The sequence below is a fragment of the Silene latifolia genome, chromosome 9 (genome assembly GCF_048544455.1).
Source record: "Silene latifolia isolate original U9 population chromosome 9, ASM4854445v1, whole genome shotgun sequence".
Classification (NCBI taxonomy): Eukaryota; Viridiplantae; Streptophyta; class Magnoliopsida; order Caryophyllales; family Caryophyllaceae; genus Silene; species Silene latifolia.
In genome coordinates, this window is record NC_133534.1 from 109,221,265 (window position 1) to 109,242,218 (window position 20,954).

General features: G+C 42.3%; 2 long non-coding RNA genes across 2 annotated transcripts; both read right to left on the reverse strand.

The window, feature by feature from the left end:
* Positions 1-684: 684 nt before the first annotated feature.
* On the reverse strand, positions 685-20,636 carry LOC141599996 (uncharacterized). Its single transcript, XR_012524082.1, has 3 exons — positions 19,450-20,636; positions 19,229-19,323; positions 685-925 (listed from the first exon to the last, which is right to left on the reverse strand). It is a non-coding gene; the product is annotated as an uncharacterized LOC141599996 (long non-coding RNA).
* LOC141598240 (uncharacterized) lies at positions 2,312-3,130 on the reverse strand. Its single transcript, XR_012523361.1, has 2 exons — positions 2,782-3,130; positions 2,312-2,482 (listed from the first exon to the last, which is right to left on the reverse strand). It is a non-coding gene; the product is annotated as an uncharacterized LOC141598240 (long non-coding RNA).
* Positions 20,637-20,954: the final 318 nt, after the last annotated feature.

Below are 20,954 nucleotides of genomic sequence, written 5' to 3' on the forward strand. Positions count from 1 at the left end.
ACTAACAGTTCAATGTTCTTCCGCCGCAGAAAAAGAGCCTTGATTTGATTCTTCTAGTCCATTTGTTGTACATTGCCTTATATTCTGTCTTAAGCTAATAAGCTATGACTAAGTTTCACAAAAGACATACTTAAATATTATCATAAGATTATAAGAATGACCTAATTGGCAATTTTGAGCAAAGTAATATTATGGTAAGATTATTATAAGAATAACATCCCCTATTTACTAAATGAATAGGCGAAACGCCAATTTTTCCCGCCTAAAAATATTTCCTAGAATAATGCTTGGTATTTTTAGCATATACTATATGCATTGACATAATAATAAATGGATATAATCTTTTGTATAAATATTTGTTAAAATTCATTTATTTTTTATGATAAAAATTTGCAGCTAAAAAATATGTTATATTAGTAAATATATGTAAATTAACATCATTAATTTGTCGGTAAAAAAACAAAAAAAATTCAAAAAAAATACTCATTTTATTATTTCTTACGATTTAAACTTTTATTTATTTCTATAATCAAAATACATTAAGGAGAAACATGAAAAATAAGTGATTTATAAATTTAAATTCTATAAATAATACACTAAAAAGTAAAACTCTATAAATACCGTGCATATATTGCACGAGTTCTATATCAATAACTATAAATACCGCGCATTCATTGTGCGGAATCTAAACTAGTTATCTATTACCTTAAAGGGATCTAAGCTTTCACTAATAAAATGTTGCGACCATTATTGATGGGTAAAACATTTGCACATGTCCTTCTTTGCATTCATCAATCATCATTGGGAAACACCGTAGTTAATGTTCAATAGAAAATACTCCGTATACTGCTTTCGAAATCTTTCTTTTGAGCGTGTATGAGGCGATTTCGCATGTTATAACCAATTGTACACCCGTTCGTTCATACTGTTTCAACAAAATTTTAATACCATATACAAAAAATCATTGTAAGACGCGAAAACATCCCAGATGAATAAAATAGCAAAACAATTCTCATTAATCAGAGGATCTTATCTACCAAATTATATACATTTAGAACACGGTTAAAAGAAAGAAAAGTGACAAACGACATTCACTTCCAACATATCCAACCCAATCCCTCTAAGAACAACATTTTATACTCGAGTAAAACAACCAAGTCACCACCACGATCACCAACAAAAATTGATAAAAATGATAAACTATAATAGAAACATCGTCTAGGTCAACGATGGGGAGCTCTATTTGTGATCTTATATATATATATAAAACTGGGTTAGGAGAATTGTGGATTGACACGTGGCAGATAAGACATTTAATACAAAATTGATTATTAATTAATGTATAAATAATAGTAAAATTAAATAGGGATCATTTAATATAAACAGTAACTACAACGTAATGACTTCTACATACTTCATGTTCTTTGTATTCGACACATTCTATTTTTTTTAGAGAAAATTAATTATATCATAAATGCTGGAGTAATAATACATGAAATTATGTTCCATGAGACTAAAACTTATATATTCCCAAGAATATAAAACTGAAGTCAGTCAAAAACCGGTGTTATATTACGATGCGGTAGATACATAGAATTGTATATTCAAAGTAAAAATGAAAGTTAATGGTTGATGCACAAACTACAGCGCCCATATTCAAAGTTTTTCATACCCACTCACATGTATGTATTCTCAAGATACACTTACAGTACATATAAATACATGAGTGACATGACCCTTTTCTTCTCATCACAACTTACTACGAGGTATTACAATTTTTAGTCTTTCCTAATACATAAGACGATCTGGAAAAAATACATGACCGCGTTATACTTGCTACAGCCAATAATGTACATTAGCAACTACAAGGAAAAGGGGCATTAGCAACCAACTGAATTGGTTGCAAATGTCTGAAAATTGGTCGCTAATTGGGTTTAGCGACTAACTTGCGACTAATTTCCTTTGGTTGCTGTAGCCTCAGTCGCTAATTGCAGTTGGTCGCTAAATTGGTTGCTGTTTTGCAACCAACACTATTAGTTGCAGATTTGCGACTACTTATGACAGTTGCAAATTTGCGACCACTTGTAATAGTTGCAGATTTGCGACCACTTGAATAGTTGCAGATTTGCAACCATTTTCCTAGGTTGGTCTCTAAATGTATTTAGTATAAAAAAAATTAATACCAACTCAAAAACTTTTGAGTTGGGTGTAGGATGTAGGTATGTAGATTGTAGATGTACCAAATTACCTCTGAAATGTATAAAACACATGAAATAAAATACATAAATAAAAATACATTAAAAGCATATCCTTAAAAAAGCTATTGTCTTTATTGTCATTAATAAAAATCCAAAGTCAAAAATCTCATACAAACAAACCACAAATTCGTAATATGATTTCACTATTAAATCTACTATCTACACTAGCAATGTAATGGCATCTCCTCCAACTGCTGCATCAAGTCCACCTTTGCTAGACATGCCTACAAAGAAAAGACATTACGGAGTATTAGTTAGAGACGAATTTAATGGCATCATCCAATAATGAGGAAAACGGAAACAACCAGCTTTAAAAAAAATAACAATGAAACTAGATCTAAACATAGAATAAGACTGACAAAAATAAAATAACAATGAAACTCGCTAAAAACAACAATGAAATGTTGTTAGATCCACAATACACACATTAAATCCACGAAAGATATCAAACCGCATTTAAAAAATTAACATCTATATAAAAGCAATAAGATGCCCACACTTGACCACGAAAATTAGATCTTACCTTTAGCAATCTTTGATATTTGACCAACAAATAAATTGATTGACTGAAGATAAGAAAAGTGGGGGTTAATGATGGAGGATAATAGATGGCTATGGACTTTGGAGTTAAGTTAAGGGAGAGGAGAGAAAAAGGAGAGAAGAAGAGAGTGAGAGCAACAACTTGGGGAAAATTGTGAGGATGAGTGAGTTTGTGAGTTTAATTGTTTATATAAGGCGGCTACATTGTCCACCAAAGTTAGGGTAAAAGTTTGGTCCATTCCAGTTGGTTGCTAATTAGCAACCACATGTGGCTTTTCAAGATTTGGTTTGCGGGTGTGATTTTCTTCTCAAGCTTAAAATAACGGTGCTCTACAAAAAAACGTTTAACCGACAAGGATGACGCCATGACGGGAAGATGACATATCAACTAAGTCTCCAGAGGATGGAATTTCTGTCAACGGAAAGAAGAGCCAACACACTGACACGCTAAAAAATTATATCAAATGCAGAGTACTAAAGAGTTCGATGAAATCGGCGTCAAATTCTAAGGCATAATACAAGCTTTTATTTTCCTTCTTTTCTCCAAGAATATACCTTGGTAACTATTTTAAACAAAGGCAGAGGATTTCTACGCATATAATATTTGTTCATATCTTCATGACATTAAATTATTCATTTCTTCATATTCAATTAAAGATTTCATACATTTAAGTTGGTTTAAGAGCAAGTAATCATGTTCTATTTTCCAAACAAAATATTTCATTAAGATGAATACGAGAAAGGGTAGTAGTAGTAGTATAGAACTATAGAGGTAATTAGGACTAAGGAATCATTTTAAAAAAATAGGAACATAATGAGTATAGATTATATAGAATGATTCTGTTACATAGCAAGTAATCAATGGTTCTATTTACATTATGTAAGAACTTTGTATAACAACCAAGAAATGTACGGTTAATAAAACAACATCATCCGTCTCCATGATTAGTGATAACAACTTAGAAATGTATTGTTAATGAAACAAAACTCCTTTTAATAGCGAACAACACATTTGGACAGAAACTCTCAATTCATATGCACAAGAATTGAATTGATGAACCGATTAGAGGAAACATTTGACGTGGTAATGCATGCAATTAGTACTAGATATGATAGGATATTTGATAAAGGCAAAACAACTGAGAGAAGAAGACGTAAGACGTAGGACGATGACAAAAACCAAGTAAAGAATGAGATGAGTACATTTGATAGGTCTCCTTAATTTTCCTAGAATGATGGAGAGTGTAGGAAAACAATAATTTACAAGAATGAGATTTTATCATCAATACCGAGTATATCCTTATGCATTGACGGGTTTAGATTCGCTGAGGACTGGGATAAGTTGACGAATGTATACATGTTAATTATGAATGAAAGTTATGCATACATTAGAAGGATAAGTTTAACATGTTTTGCAAATACTCATTCCGATCCATTTTTGTGTTAAGGATCATCTTTTATTCATTACTCTAAATTTTGAAATATGGAACATAAGTATGTTTAAATTATAATTAATAATTTATAATTATCTTACATCTTATATATAAAACTGGGTTGAAGCTGTGGATGCGTCACGTGTCAACCCAGCTTTAAATACAAGTATTAATTATAGCTGAATATTAAATATAAACATAATAAATGTTGTATAAATCTCAGCAAAATATTAATTATAGTTTAATAAATTTTATTATAAAATTACATTAAATAATTACAGTGATTTGATTCCAAATTTATTAAAAAGTGATTTATTGAAATATTTTTATTTGTAGAGATGATTAAAGTGAGTGCCTCATAATATTTTATGTTTAAGTAAAAAGACATTTTGAGAAAGTTATAAAACTTAAACCATTAAATCCTAAGAAAAATATATTTGGAAGAGTCATTGTATAATTTATTAAAAACATAACTTAAAGAAAACTACTAAAAGATAAATTACATTTTTCTTTAATTTCTTCAATTAAAATATGTATACGTCAAGTATAAATATTGATTATGACTAGCTAAATATTACTTTTAGTTAAATATTTGATATGTTATCTTTTAATTACTTTGAAGTTAAACTTCAAAAAATATTATTTAAGAAAGTTTAACCTATTTTATTTACAGGTAAATTCTTAAACATCATTTATATATAGTTACTTAAAAATACATAAAGTGTAATTCTTATAGATATGTTTGACACATAACACATGTAAGACACAATCAAAACATTTGAATAAGTTGAGTTTGAACTCTATATGTTTGATACATAAATATCACACTTTATAGATACAAAATAAAAAATTACATAAAATTATATTCACATCATTTTGAACAAATATTAATTGATTTGGAACATAACATATAGTAAAATGATATAATTTGAGAACTTAATGTTGATTGTTGCATTATTCGAATAAATTTTATTTTCATTAATATGATATTTGATCAGTCACAAAATAATTTATAAACGTTGATCATGTATAATTAATTATCACTTATTAGTTTTAATTAAAATGGTATGTATTTTATTTTAAAACATGGAATTTAAACCTAAAAAAAATTGAGAAAAATTGATTTAATTTTATTTATAATTAAAAATATTAAAGATCATATATAAATTATGTTATTTTTTCTTCAATTATAATTGATGGGGCATATTCTGCACCCGCTGACCAGTCAACATATTGAGCAAGGTCAAAGATATCCACAGCAAGTCAACGGCTTAGGCAGCCTAACCGACGAGGCCTTCCAGCCTGTCGGATGGGTCCCGGCCGGCGCAATCAGCCAGCCGGGGCACACATCCGCGAACTCATATCCAAGACCCCTCGGCGGTGAGTCAACAGGGCCCGCCGGCCTGCCATAGGTCCCTCGGCCGAGGGGTAGATCAGTCTTTCCACCTGCTAGCCACTTGGCCACTTGGCCACTACGTGACAAAAGGTGAAAGTCTATAAATACTCCTCTACTCTCATTGAGTAAAGGATCCACAATTTAACCTAAGAATCACTATTCATCTGGTAATATCTTCCTTATCTCTCTACAATATTTACTTCACCTAGTAACAACAACTTATCTTTCTAAGTTTACTGACTTGAGCGTCGGAGTGAGTTCGCTCGGCCCAAAGCCGAGCCCTCAGTTTGCTCATTGTTTCAGGAGACCGCAAGGAGGAGTCAACCAAAGACGTCATTCTACAAGCACGGGTGGTGACAAATAACTGCTCTGGAATTACACCCGGAACAATTGGCGCCGTCTGTGGGGAAAGATACTAGAAGCTAGTCACATTCATTCCCAAACAAAAAAAAAAACAAAACAAAAACCCACCCACAAAGCTAAGAAGATGTCGAAACAACCAGAGAAGGTGTTGGTGGAAAACAAATTCTACCAAGACGACACATTCCACAACTCAGAAATCGGGCAGTCCCCCACCGGCCATATCACTGATACGACGAACGGGACGCCAAAGGAACAAGATATACCGCTGCCCGCCGACCAGGTCACCGTCATGGGACATGTGGTTGATGCAGCAAAGCTGAAGCTACTCCTGGACATAATTGCTAGTACGCCGGCTCACACTGTCACACCGACAAGAGCGGCGGAACCCGTCCAGGAGACCAGGGCCCAGAATATGACTCCAAGAGACTTGAATGGAGCACTGGAAGAAGCCGGCCCTGTCAAGACGCCGGGGGAGCCCAGAGCGCTAGTGGTAGACCTTAGTCCTTCCCGCACTCGCGGGAGGATGGCGTCGCCGCAGCGCCGACGAGGCACCCCCCAGAGGAGTGAAAGAAGTCCGACTCACCAGAGTCGGAGAAGAAGCCCGACTCACCAGAGTCGGAGAAGAAGCCCTTCCCGCCACGGGGAGAGGAGCCGGACTAGGGATGCGAGGAGCCGATCGCCGCGTGTCATTCGACACGTGGTCAGACAGCCCCTCAGCGCCTACGTCCTAGATACCCCGGTGCCGATTAAGCTGAAGTTGACACCTATAGCATACAAAGGAGAAGGCGACCTAACCGACCACGTCGAGGCTTACGAGTCTCACATGTCAGTATGGGAGCAACCCGATGAGGTTTGGTGCCGAATCTTCCCAACGACACTGCATGGGATGGCACAAAGTTGGTACAAGGGGCTACCCGACGGGTCGGTATACTGTTACGCCGACCTAAAGGACACGTTCCTAGCCCAGTATTCCTGCAACAAGAGGAGGGCCGTGGAGACCTCGGACCTCCTGACTATCAGACAGGAAGGAGGCGAATCTCTCCGAAGTTATGTGAAGAGGTTCGACGCCAAGGTTCAGCAGATTCGTGAGTGAAGCAATGAACGCGGCGACCTTCGCGGCGATGAAAGGCCTCCCGAGAGGAGACCGAAGAATGAGCTCATCAAGTGCGGCGGCCGAGAGATTAGACTCCGCCGGGAAAATGGCCGATCAAGCCATTAAGGTGGAGGACTACCACAAAACACGGGCAGCCCGGCCGAGGCCGAGCACTCGGAAAAGAAAAAGCCGCCGGGAGGACAACCCGGATGAAAGACGCCGTGACGATAATAGGTCACGGTTTGACAGTCCACCAGGAAATGAGAACTCGGCGGACGCCGGGGAGTTCGGGAACGAACCGCCGAGGCGGTACAATGATCACACCCCCGGCCGTGTACCGCCGCCGAGGTTTTCGCCCGAGCAAGAGCGAGGGTCGAAGTGGGAGAGGCCTCCCGGCCGAGGAGTGACGGTGACACGAGCCGATCGTGAGTACCACGGCCACATCGGTCACCTTATCGACAAGCGCCGGCATCGAAGAATGCCATTGAAGAACCGATCCGGAAGGGGAGCCTCGGCAAGTATGTTGCCAAAGGCCAAAAGAGGCGATGCCGACGGTTCGGATAAGAAATTCGTCTTGAACGGATGGGAGTAATCCATGTTGTCATCGGGGCAACGAGAACAGTGGGTCCGCTCATGGGCACAAACGGCACTGAACGAGCGTATCGGGCCATCAACTTTGTGCCCAACACGGCGACTCCGCTTCCAACATCCCCGATATAACTATTGGGAAGAAGGATTACGAGGGAATCATCACCCCTCACAGCGACCCACTCGTAGTCCACTTGGACATAGCCAACCACCTGGTGAAGAGGTGCCTGATTGACACAGGCGCCTACACAAACATTATGTACAGCGAATGCTTTCTCAACCTCGGTCTGAAAGTTGAAGACTTGAGCCCCTGCACCAACCCGTTGTACGGACTTTTCGGGAGCTACTGGTACCCCTTGGGTCAATCAGGCTGTCGGTGAGGTTCGGCGAGGGAAGTGCGGCCAAAAACGTTATGTCTGAATTCGTGGTCATTGACGGCTCGTCCGCCTACAACGTTCTGATAGGCCGAGTCACCCTGAGCGAGGCCGATGCAGTAATGTCCATCCGGGCTCTGACATTGATGTATGTCTCGGACCGGGGGGAAGCGCATAAGCTCGTTTCAAAGAACGAAAAGGACGAAGTGGTCAATATCCAAGTGTCCTCCAGAGGGTGCAACATGCAATCCTTCAAAGTGGCGAAGAAGTCAGAGAAGGGGAAGAGCCCATCCTTGCAACAGGAGGGCGAGCACATGGGTGCCACCGTCGGCATGGTTGAAGGAGCGGAGACCGAAGAGGTAGAGATTGACCCAGGCCGCACCGTAACTATCAGTGCTAACCTGGAGCTAAGATTCAGAGCCGCACTCCTAGATCTGCTGAGAAAGAACAAAGACGTCTTCGCCTACTCAGCGGCCGAGATGCCAGGCGTGAGCCGGGAAGTAATTGTTCACAAGCTAAACGTACTCCCCACCGCTCGCCCTGTCAAGCAAAGGATGAGGAACTCCTCAGCCGAGAAGGATGAGGCCATCAAAGCCGAGGTAGATAAATTCTTCGGCGGCAGGCTTCATCATGCCTTGTACCTATCCCGAGTGGTTAGCTAATGTTGTAATGGTGAGGAAATCATCGGGGCATGGAGGATGTGCGTGGATTTTACCAATCTTAATAAAGCATGCCCCAAAGATTGCTATCCCTTGCCTCGAATAGATAGTTTAATCGACGCGACGGCAGCTACACTATCCGAGCCTGCCGGACGCCTTCTCGGGTATCATCGGTGTTCATGGCCGAGGAAGACATGCCTAAATGCGCATTCATCATCGGTAACGGCACATACATGTACAAAATGATGTCGTTTGGTTTAAAGAACGCCGGTGCAACTTACACAAGACTGGTGGACAAAGTGTTCCAAAATAAAAAAGGGCGAAACATTGAGGCTTACGTCGACGATGCTATTGTAAAAAGCAAGTCCGACAGCGAGCACTTAGCCGATTTGCACGAGACATTTTGTTCACTAAGGAAGTACAAGATGAAGCTCAACCCAATGAAATGCAACTTCGGTGTCCGGGCGGGTAAGTTCCTCGGCGTACTTGTCGGTGCCGGGGAATCGACGCCAATCCGACAAAGTCCTGGCGATCCTAGACTGCCGGAGCCGAGGAATCGAAAGGAGGTCATGATCGACCGGGAGGATGGCGGCTCTAGCCCGTTTCATCTCTCGGTCATCCGACAAGAGCACCCCATTCTTCAAGGTGTTGAAGGGGAATAGAGACTTCGGGGGGGGGAGGAGCGAGCACGGCTTTCAAACAACCGAAAGCTCATCTTCGACTCTCCCAACCCCGTCGGCCGATCTGGGAAACACTATATCCGTACATAGCAGCGATTACCTCGGCCACGGTCGTCCGTGATCGTCGAGAAGAGGACAAGCAACAAGACCAATCTACTTTGTCACCATACATTGTTGCCCGCCGAGAGAAATTACCGCACGATTGAAAAAGCGCCTTTCTTTGTCGTCGTCGCTGCAAGGAAACTGAAACTCTACTTCGACGCACATCCCGTGACGGTCCTAACCGACCAGCCGTTGGAAAAAGCATTGGAAAAATTTGAGCAATCCGGCAGACTCATCAAATGGGCAGTAGAGCTATCCGGCTTCGGCATTCAGTACAAGCCGAGGCCCTCAATAAAGGGACAGGCGCTGGCAGATTTCCTGGCCGAATGCACATACCAAGAAGAGCAAAACCCCGGAGTATGGGAGGTATACACCGACGGGTCCTCCACGACGAACGGCTCAGAGCCGGCATACTTATCATCGGCCCAAACGGGACGAGTTCGAGTACGCCTTAAAATTTACCTTCTCGGCCTCAAACAACGAATCCGAATACGAGGCGGTGATAACCGAAGTCGAGCTAGCTAGGGCCGCAGGGGCGGAGCACATCATTTTGAAAACAGATTCACTTTTGGTGGCTAATCAAATCAGAGGAGAGTACGAGACTCGAGACGACGGAATGGTAAGATACCTGGAAAGGGTAAAAGCTGACACCTCAAAGTTGAATTCTTTTCGGATACAATGCATTCCTGTGTCCGAGAACAACCGAGCCGACGCTCTCTCAAAACTCGCCAGTTCAACCATCAAGAATGTCAGCCGAACCGTGCTGGTGGACATCAGGAATGCCAAGAGCATTACTGAGGTCGTCGGCATGGTGGGTAACATAGAGACCGAGACAACGTGGATGACTCCGATAATGAAATAAAAGTTGACAAATGAACTACCGGAGGACCGCAGTCTCTCGCAGAAAATAAAGAGGATCGCAGCAAGGTACTTGGTGTTTGAAGGGGAATTGTACAGGAGGTCCGTGACGAGGCCACTCTTAAAGTGCGTTGGTCCAGCCGACGCGGAGCTAATACTGACAGAGATCCACGAAGGCATCTGCGGCCATCACATGGGGGCAAGAACACTAGCCCACAAAGCTCTCCGAGCCGGCTATTTCTGGCCCACCATGCTTGCGGATTCCAGAGCCAAGACAAAAAAATGCAACAACTGTCAAATGCATGCTCTGGTGATACATGCGCCATCCCGAGACCTGCAGGCGATGCTTAATCCCCTTCCTTTCGCACAGTGGGGGATGGATCTACTAGGGCCATTTCCAACGGCATCCGGCGGAAGAAAGTTCTTGATTGTCGCCGTTGACTACTTCACCAAATGGGTTGAAGTCGTAGCAAGACTGCAAAGACGACGGCGGCGTAAGAAAGGTAATCTCGGAAAATGTCATAACTCGTTTTGGGTTACCCCAAGTCATGGTATTCGACCACGGCCGAGAGTTTTGGAGTGACACAATAATGAGCTGGCTGGAAGAGCTCGGTATCAAATTTGCATACTCCTCCGTCTGTCACCCACAGAGCAACGGACAGGCGGAGGCGGCCAATAAAACAATCCTCAATGGTTTGAAGAAGACAGTTGAAGACCTAAAGGGAAGATGGGCCGATGAACTACCCGGCGTCCTATGGTCCCTGCGAACCACGGAGAAAGAAGCAACGGGTTACGACCCGTTCCACTTAGTCTACGGTCCGGCGATCCCGCCAATTGAAGCAACGGTGCCGACATTGAACGGCCACCTTTAACCCGGTTGAAAATGAGGAAGGCTTAAGAACCTCCTTAGACCTAGTTGAAGAAAGCCGAGATACAAAGACGCCTCAACTTGGCGGTGTACCAAAACCGAATGAGAAGAGCTTACAACCGAAGAGTCCACAAAAGGGACTTGAAAGTAGGGGATCTAGTCCTAAGAAAGTTGGCCGCCACCAACAAGGGAAACATTCATGGTAAACTAACGGCCAACTGGGAGGGTCCCTACAAAGTGGTTGAAGAAATGAGGCCGGGTATATACCGCCGACCGACATGGAGGGTATGCCTCGATGAGCCATTGGAACACTGACAATCTCAGGAAATACTTTGTGTAGCGGCGGAGGTGTCCAAAACAATTGTTGGCACCCCAACGCATGTTTACATCTAATGAAGAATCACCCAATTTTTCCATCAAAGTGTTTATCCCCTCCGCGGTCATATCGTGGTAGACGCCCGGCCCAAGCCGGCAATCACCCCAAGAATCTTTGTCGCGCCGTAACCCCTAGTCGCCTCGGCCCGCCGAAGGCCTGGGGGGACACAACGGTCGACACGCCAACTTACGCTGTCGCGTCGTAACCCCTAGTCGCCTCGGCCCACCGAAGGCCTGGCAGGGGACACAACGGTCGACACGCCAACTTACGCTGTCGCGTCGTAACCCCTAGTCGCCTCGGTCCGCCGAAGGCCAGGCAGGGGACACAACGATCGATAAGCCAACTTACTTTTGTCGCGTCGTAACCCCTAGTCGCCTCGGCCCGCCGAAGGCCTGGCAGGGGACACAACGATCGATACGCTAACATGTTCACAACGGCGGTTGGGAAGCGCAAATCCGACGCCTCGGTCAGACCGAGAGTGAAAGAGGAAGCGACCAACACGCTAACATGTTCAAGAAAAAGACGTTAAACGCAGTTGAGATACGCGTTCTAGCTGCCTCGGCTAAGCTGAAGGTAAAAATAAAAAGCGCTCAATTAATAACGCAAGAAGACAAGAAAAGTCCTCGGCCAAGCCAGAGGCAAAACAAGCAAACTTTCATTAATGACAACAGATTACAAGCGAGAAGAATGCAGACGACGACCGTCCCCATAGGGATAAGCCAAAACGCAACCTGCCAAAGTCTTACATAAACAAGGAAAAGAAAAGCAAAAGATTACAGACATGATATTTGAAGCGCCAAAAGATGGCAGGGAGGAAAGGCTCAGTAGTTGGCCCCCGAACAGCTAAAGCTATCCGATACGTCGGGTGAGTCTGGTGACGACCGCCCGTCTCCCTACGCTTTGATGCTGCCCACCATCGACAGCAGCAGCGTCAACTTCGGTGGCCGGCCCAGAGGAAAGCTTGTCATCTCCACATGCCTTCAGCCTTTCAGCCTCCTCTTCGGCCTCCTTCACCTTTGCATCATAAGCCGCCTTGGCCTCGGCTATCTGAGCCGCCTTCGCCGCCTCCTCTTTTTCCGCAACCGCCTTTTCCGCGGCATCGGCCATCTCATCCAGAAGCTGTTCAAATTTCTCCCACGGGAAGGAGTCTTCAGGAATGAGCCTCTTGATTGCCTCCCTGGTCGCTTCCTCGGCCTGATCCCGGAATTGAGCGCACAAGTCATGGAGGACCTTATCTTGGAGCACCTCAATATCTTTCTCCCTTTGGGCAAGAAATGACCCTAGTGTCCGCAAGTGCCTCCGATCGAGCCTCATACATCCCCCTCCATTCTTCCCTTTTGGCAACAACGGCGTCGTAGCCACCCTTATACCGGTCCCGCTCCTCCAAAGAATCGGGCGGAGGTGGCATCAGCAGCCTCGACTTTGGCCCTCTCGGCCAATAGCTGCTTCTCAGCATCCTCCGCACGCTTCCGAGCAGCTAGGAGGTCAAGCTTGGCCTTCCCGGCTTCCCCCTTTGCCGCGGAGAGATCAAGCTTAAGCCGCTGGATCGTGGCCCGGCACTGGGCCATGGCCACATTCTTGCTCCATAATGTAGGAGCGGCCGATTGAGTCCACTTCGCCAACCTCTTGGATATTTTTGCACCCTCTGCCACAAGCTCGGCGGGGGAACCTTCTGGAGTGCGGAGTCAACGGTGACATTCCTATCACCCGCCTTCTCAGTCGCTTGTCTAATTGCCGATCGTAAGAACGGCGGCCGCCGACGGCGGATCTACAAAAAATTTACACAGCGCATCCACGTCAACATTCATTGACACATCGAGAGTCTCGTCATCGGGAATGCATAATGAACCAGCTAAGTCGAACCACGGGTTAGGTCCGTACAGTCTGGACCTTCTTAGTTGGAGGACCGGGTGAATCACTCTTTTCCCAGCAGCAGCGAAGCAGGCTTTGCAGTGACTCTTTTCTCTTCTTTGGAGGAGGAGGGCCCTTCGCAACGGTCACCATCTCCTCGGAGACATCGATGACCTCCACACGCTCCTTCTGGACCGTTGGGGTTGAAGAGGGAGTTGGGATCGACAACGTCGCCGACACGGACCTTGCCTTTGATGTTCTCTTTGGCACGCCCCGAGAACCCGTGCTTGAGCCGCCGCCCCCGATCCAAAGTGCCTTGTTTGCTTGTCCATAAGTTCGTTGGGAGCCAATCTACGATCACGCGCGTCAGCCTGAGGGTGCCGCTCAACGACATTCCCGTCCTTATCAAGCCCTAACCTCTTCAAGGTCTCCTCAGACAGATCCTGGCCAAACCGGTCTGCAAGAAACCAGACAAGAGTTACATAAAAGAAGTAAAACAAAGCTCTAAAAACAGGAGCGTAATAGGCAAAGATGGGCCTCACACCGACCCTACTCACCCTGGTTGAGGGCCGGTATAAGGCCGACGCGGCAAAGCGACTCATCTGAAGAATAATCCGAGTCGGGGCACCCATCCCTTCTCAAAGCATCAAACAACAGATCGCCGCTCCTCGTCGGCACCAAGAGGAACCTGCGGCATCCATCTTGTGCTTACTCCGGGAGACCCATTTTTCACGCTCCCTCTTACTCTCGCACCGTAAGTTGACTTGGTCTTTGGAAGGACCGGGGCAGCGGATAGTCATCCCGACTTCGACATACACCCACCGCCCCTTCCGGTCCTTGCGGGAAGAAAGCTTATCAACAGAGAGGACGCCCGGCTCCATCTGCACGCTGTACCACCCCACCTTACCGGGGGTCGATGCCCGAAGATGATGAAGCCGGCGGAATAAGTTAACTGTAGGTACCTCCCCCTTGAAAAGACAGAGCCACACGAAGCCAACTATCGTCCTAATGGCCAACGGATGCAGTTGAGCCACGGCAACGTTCATAGCTTTGATGATGGCCGTGACGTATTTATTCAAAGGAAACCGGAGGCCATACTCCAGATGCCCGATATATACGCCGATATGACCGGAGGAGGGCAACAGACCGCTGACCCTTCCGGGGATAACAATTTTGTATCCCTCACCGAAGTATAAATGACCCTCGAAAAGAGTTCCACCGGAACAACTGGCAAATTTATTGGTCCAGGCACGGTCAGGACCAGTCATGCACGCCTCGCCGTGGTCCAGGATATGCGGCCTCTCTTCACCAGAAGGGATCCCTTCCTCACAGTCATCATCAGCATCATCATCCTCCCCACCCTCCGGAGCTTTTGGATCGACTTCAAGAGACGGAGACCTAGGGCCCCCAAACCTTATCGGGATGGTGTTTAGTATCTCCTCCTCATCAAGACGCGACGGGGAACCCCAAGACAAAGCTTACTAGGTCCAAAGACCAGCGAGAAGACATGTTACAACAAAACTTACGAGTTAAAAAGAGAATTTATTTGTTTACCTTGAAGAAAAAAGCCACGCCGGAGTAATGATTCTGAAAGCTAGAGAGAGGTTTCGTCACAAGGGCTAGAAAGAAGAAAATTTTTGAGAAAATGAAATTGGTGGCCAATTTCAGGGACTAAGTACCCTATTTATAGAGGAAAGCCCATGAAGAGGGACCAATCAGGGCATGACCCATGAAACGTCACCAATCAACAAACAGACACGTGTCAAACATACAACCACGGAATGTCAATCGTTGCAACAGTTGAATGTCAATCAATGCAATGATGACCAAGCGTCTTCAACACGCCCCTTCATATCTCTCTGCTTGTTCATCTTCCTCAACAAATTCCTAAGTATCCGTCTCTCCGCCGGCCACATGATCAACCAAGCCAGAAAGCACCGGCCGGGGGCAATCGAAACAACCTAAGCACTCTCAACCTGGTCTCGGCCAAGCGTCGTCATTGCCTTTTCCACATCGGATGTCCATTACACAACCATGTGGAGGGGGATATGGTACGGCCTAAGCGAGCCACGCCGAGGTAGAAGAAGCGGGCGAAAGTAAAATTTCGTCTTACGCGAGAATATACGCTCAACGTACATCGGAGCCCATACCACGGCATAGACTACGCTGGGGCAAATTGATGGGGCATATTCGCACACCCGTGACGATCAACATATTGAGCAAGGTCAAAGATATCCACAAGAAGTCAACGGCTTAGGCGGCCCTAAGCCGACGAGGCTGCGGCTACTGTCGGATGGGTCCCGGCCGGGCAATCGGCCACGGGGCACACATCCGCAAACTCATATCCAAGACCCCTCGGCGGTGAGTCAACGGGGCCCGCCGGCCTGCCATAGGTCCCTCGGCCGAGGGGTAGATCGATCTTTCCACCGCTAGCCACTTGGCCACTACGTGACAAAAGGTGAAAGTCTATAAATACTCCTCTACTCTCATTGAGTAAAGGATCCACAATTTAACCTAAGAATCACTATTCATCTGGTAATATCTTCCTTATCTCTCTACAATATTTACTTCACCGAGTAACAACAACTTATCTTTCTAAGTTTACTGACTTGAGCGTCGGAGTGAGTTCGCTCGGCCCAAAGCCGAGCCCTCAGTTTGCTCATTGTTTCAGGAGACCGCAAGGAGGAGTTAACAAAAGACGTCATTCTACAAGCACGGGTGGTGACAAATAACTGCTCTGGAATTACACCCGGAACAATAATAATAAAATTTTAAAACAGGCCGCGCAAAGCGCGGGATACTACCTAGTTTAAGTATAAAATCAAGTTAAAGAGTCTGTGATATGTAGAAAACATACATCTCTTGTGTCACAATTGTTGATCATAAACAATTTAGCTAAAGATTTAAAACTAAATCTTCCTTTGAAATTCTATCTCTTTCGAAAATGAAAATACAAATAGCCCAATCAATATTACTCCACATCATTACTAAAAAGCGACAAATCTTGATTATTCCACTAAAATTTACAATAATCACATATATAAAACACATTAAAGGAAAAGAACATTAATAGAAACCACTGGGAGACTAAATTTTATCCTCTTTTCACATTTTGCAAGCATAATCATACTTACCAACTAGTTTTAGTCCCGTGCAAAAAATGCACGGTTATACTATCAAAATTTTAGACAGACGGATATAGTTATAGAGAGTTGAATAGAGAGTCGTATTTTTAATGACTTGATAAATGAATTAATTTCTATGTTATTATGATAATCTAAACCCGTGTAAATTTGCACATTATGATGTTTAAAACATTAACTTTAACTAAAAGTATACAAAAAATGATTACATTCTCTGTCAAGTCATATATAACATTTTAAATTTGAAATATAAATTACGTACATTAGATATTAATTAAGATATTGTACATATGCTGAACCCGCGACATTTCACATAACCTACATTTTAATATAATAAAGTGTAGATTAGCATTTCATTTTTTTTAGCCTCTATGTACGTTTTTTAGTCTTCAAGTTTCTTTTACGTTTTATATTTTTTCTTAAAAGATACTTTAATCTGTCAACAAAGAAAAAATTGTATTGAGAGAAAATTAACTAAATCAATACAAGTTTGTGGTAGGGTCCACCTATAGAAAATGCAATTGGTTACCCTGATTTTAAGGAACCAATGAGAAGGCTAGAAAGAACCTAGCTTTTATACTAGGTAGATTTGGCGTGTTTGTATAGTAGGTTTTTAGTAAAACGTTCTCGTGCATATGAACCCACGATTTTCAATACCTAGTTCACAAACACCAACTTTCATTAAAACGTATCAAATATCCGGACGCGATTATTACTTTGATAGTGTTTCTAAGTGAAGACTAAACAAATTTTAGGGTCTAACGCTAAAACAAATTTTGTGCCAATAGATTAGAACAAAGGAATACTCCTATATAGTAGCACAAAAAAAAAATGTTAAGCTATAGAGACGTAAGGGGAATTGTATTATTGATTGTTCGTCTCATTGAATACATGGACACGATTTATATAATAAACCACATTAGTCTAAACCCTAGACGGTAGCCGTCATACCTTAACCCTAATGATATTCGGCCCTAATGGGCCTAATATCCTAATACCCTCCCGCAATCGTAAAGGCAGTACATAGTACGAACTTTACGATTGGAGAATTACAATAAAATCAAGATAAAATAAGAAAAATCAATCCTCATCGACTTCTTCGTCTTCATTATCCATCTCCGTCTTCACAAGGTTGGTAAAATAAACGAGTATTAAGACTCGTTAGAAATTTCTTCGAACAAGAACGTTAAGTTTTTCGGACTTGTCGAACATCAAATAATTTGTTAGGAACACTAATCGGACCTAAACAAATTTCAGTAAAACGGAAAATTATCCGTTAATTTAAAGTTAGGAGAACGTTAAGTTTTCCGAACTCCAAATAGATCGGAACCACCATCATGGTGATTAAAGTTGTGTAACTCGCCAGTCAATTTAAATACCACCTTAATCGAAGAAAAGAATTTTAAATCAAAAATAAAGAAAAACAGGGACGAAGTGGTGCCCCTGCCACATCGATAAGATGATGATGATTCTTGATTATTGTACCTAATGACAAATCCTACGTAGTGTGATTTTTTTTTTTTTTTTTTTTTGAATTCAGAAAAAGGAAATTATTGTTTGTGGTTGAAAAATCCTACCGGTGGGTGTAAATTTCCGGCCCACCCACCGGTAAGAAAGCGGAAGCGGTTTATAGAGACCTCAAGAACGAGGCTCTGATACCATGTTAAATCATGCAAATGGGCTTGGGCCTTACCCGAATGGAGGAGAGATGGACCACTCAACAACACAAGGGAGGTTCCATCCTAAAACCAATTGGCAATAGGAGGAGTAGCCCCCTTGGTTATAAAGTGGTACAATCTCTCTTTCTCCTTCAATGTGGGACAATATGGGATTTTTCACACTCCCCCCACACATGTGAGGCCCACTTTTAAATCAGACCGGAGCCATTAACGGATGAAATTTTCTCCGACTGCAAACAAGCTCAGACTGGGCCAAATAAGAGGTACACAAAGCCTCGGCTCCAGCTGGCAAATAATGGCCCAGTTAATCATCATACCCAGGTCTTTAGCCATGGGCTCTGATACCATGTTAAGCTATAGAGACGTAAGGGGAATTGTATTATTGATTGTTCGTCTCATTGAATACATGGACACGATTTATATAATAAACCACATTAGTCTAAACCCTAGACGGTAGCCGTCATACCTTAACCCTAATGATATTCGGCCCTAATGGGCCTAATATCCTAATAAAATTTAAACGATATTTCAAATAATAAGATTTTGTCCTAGGTAACATTGATGGATAATAAGGAAAAAAATGTATTTTAGGTCAGTACTCCTCCATATAGTTGCTTCCTTAATTTTGAATAGAGCAGTTCGATAATGAAATTTAGGTTCGATAATGAAATTTAGGAACGGTTAAAATTGACATTAGTGCAAAATATACTAAACCTCAGCAAAATTATAATGGCAATATATCATATTTACAAACTTCGCTAATCTAATTTTGTCTTAAACAACTAATTTCTTGCAATAACTTTCACACAAGTTGCATCTATGGATGACAGCAACAATAAATCTAATCATTTGAGAATAATTGAATATCGAAATTTATTATCTAATTAACTTGTAATTATAGTATTGTTTGTACTAAAAATCAAAAATCGAAACCAAAATTGATAAGAAAGAGAAAAACAGGCAGTACCATTTCCACATAATGAATGGGAAGTAAGGAGTGGGAAACAAAGTGTTCGGAATATTTGGTAAAGACCAACATGAAAACAAAACAGCTCTCGTTGCCTGCAAGGTACCAAATATAGTTGCACACTTGCACTTGAGCATATGTTAACAGTAATTGGTAACTTAACAAACATTGGTAATTCTATAGCAACCATATTCAATAGTAAATCGTTTAATCACTACTACCTATTACGGTACCAACCAACATATCATGCCAACATCATGCCTAATTCTTGCCATATCATCCTTGATCCCGTGTAAAAAACCCGAGTTAGATTCATATATGCACTTGAACAAAGTAATGCAATTAAGCTGACAAAACAATCTATTGAGACGAAGATTAATACCTTATTTCATCAAATTGATATACTTATTGGCCTAATTTTTCTCATCCAATATTAAAGTCCAGCACAGTAGCACACTGCCACACTTAATCAACATTATATCACTTAATTTAGATGCACAGGATAAAAACTATACCAAACCCATCGAACTAATTCAAATCTCATTAAATCACTTCATTGAATACAAATATTTAAAAAATACTGATGGTCCTTTACTCCTTATAGTTTATCGGTTTGTTCTATATTAGTTGTAGTTCGTAATTGTACATCGTATACGGTAATGATACAACAAATTAACCATAGGGCAACATATAAGCTTGATACTCTAAGGTTAATACTCAAGAACCTTGTATTCAAGCAAGCAAATATAACATTTTATACCTCTAGAATCTTGATCATCATATTTCATCAGATATAATCACTCTAAAAAGCTATGCTCTTCAGTACCATTAATATGGTTCGATTAATCAATCAAGGGTTCCCTATCTTTTCCAGACAATATTCCATAACTAATTAAATTATGGGCCAATTTCACCCTAAATCACAATATACGAAACCCCTGAATACAAAAGAAAAAAAAAATTAAAAACAATCGAAACAACCCCAAATAATGCTACCATAATCCTAGAATTTCAAAATCATCATCTTATGGTGCAAAATCACCAGGAACAATATCAGCCTTTAATTAATCACCAAATTGCATCACATCTGTAAAAAATTGCATATGAACTAAATAAAACGAATCAAAAACGGAAAAAAGAAGTACTGGATAAATAAGCGATGGTAACGAATTCGCCTGTAATGGTAACAAAAGTGAGGGTGCTGATGTGCGTCGACTTAAAATAATCCGCTTTCACCGGTGTCGTAAAATAATCTGCCCAGAGATAGTGTCACTGCTAATAGTTATATCTTATTTCTTTTGTGAAAAAAAAGCATGAGAGGTTGGAGATGGGATTAAATCATGGAGAAAATGAGGTAGTGGGTTAGTGGGGAGTTTTTTTTAAAATTAACCATCAGTTATGTATTTAGAAATGATAGGATATATATGTACGCGTATAAAATACGGCAAATCAACTATGGAGGGACACATAAGCACTTTGGCTGTATAATGGCTTTTGCTTTAATATAGTAAATGAATGAATGAATGATGGTTTCAGATATGGTTACGAGCTGGGTCTGGCTGGTGGTAGGTAGGAGGTGGGGTGGTCGTCTGACATCGTCACTGATGTTTTCAGCGCCATATGGTGCAATGAGGCAATTGTGGTGTGTGGGGGTTGTTGCGTTAACAAGTGTTGACGTGGTGGGCAGTGACGGTAACGGAGATGGGTGCAGAGAGGTTGCTTGTGG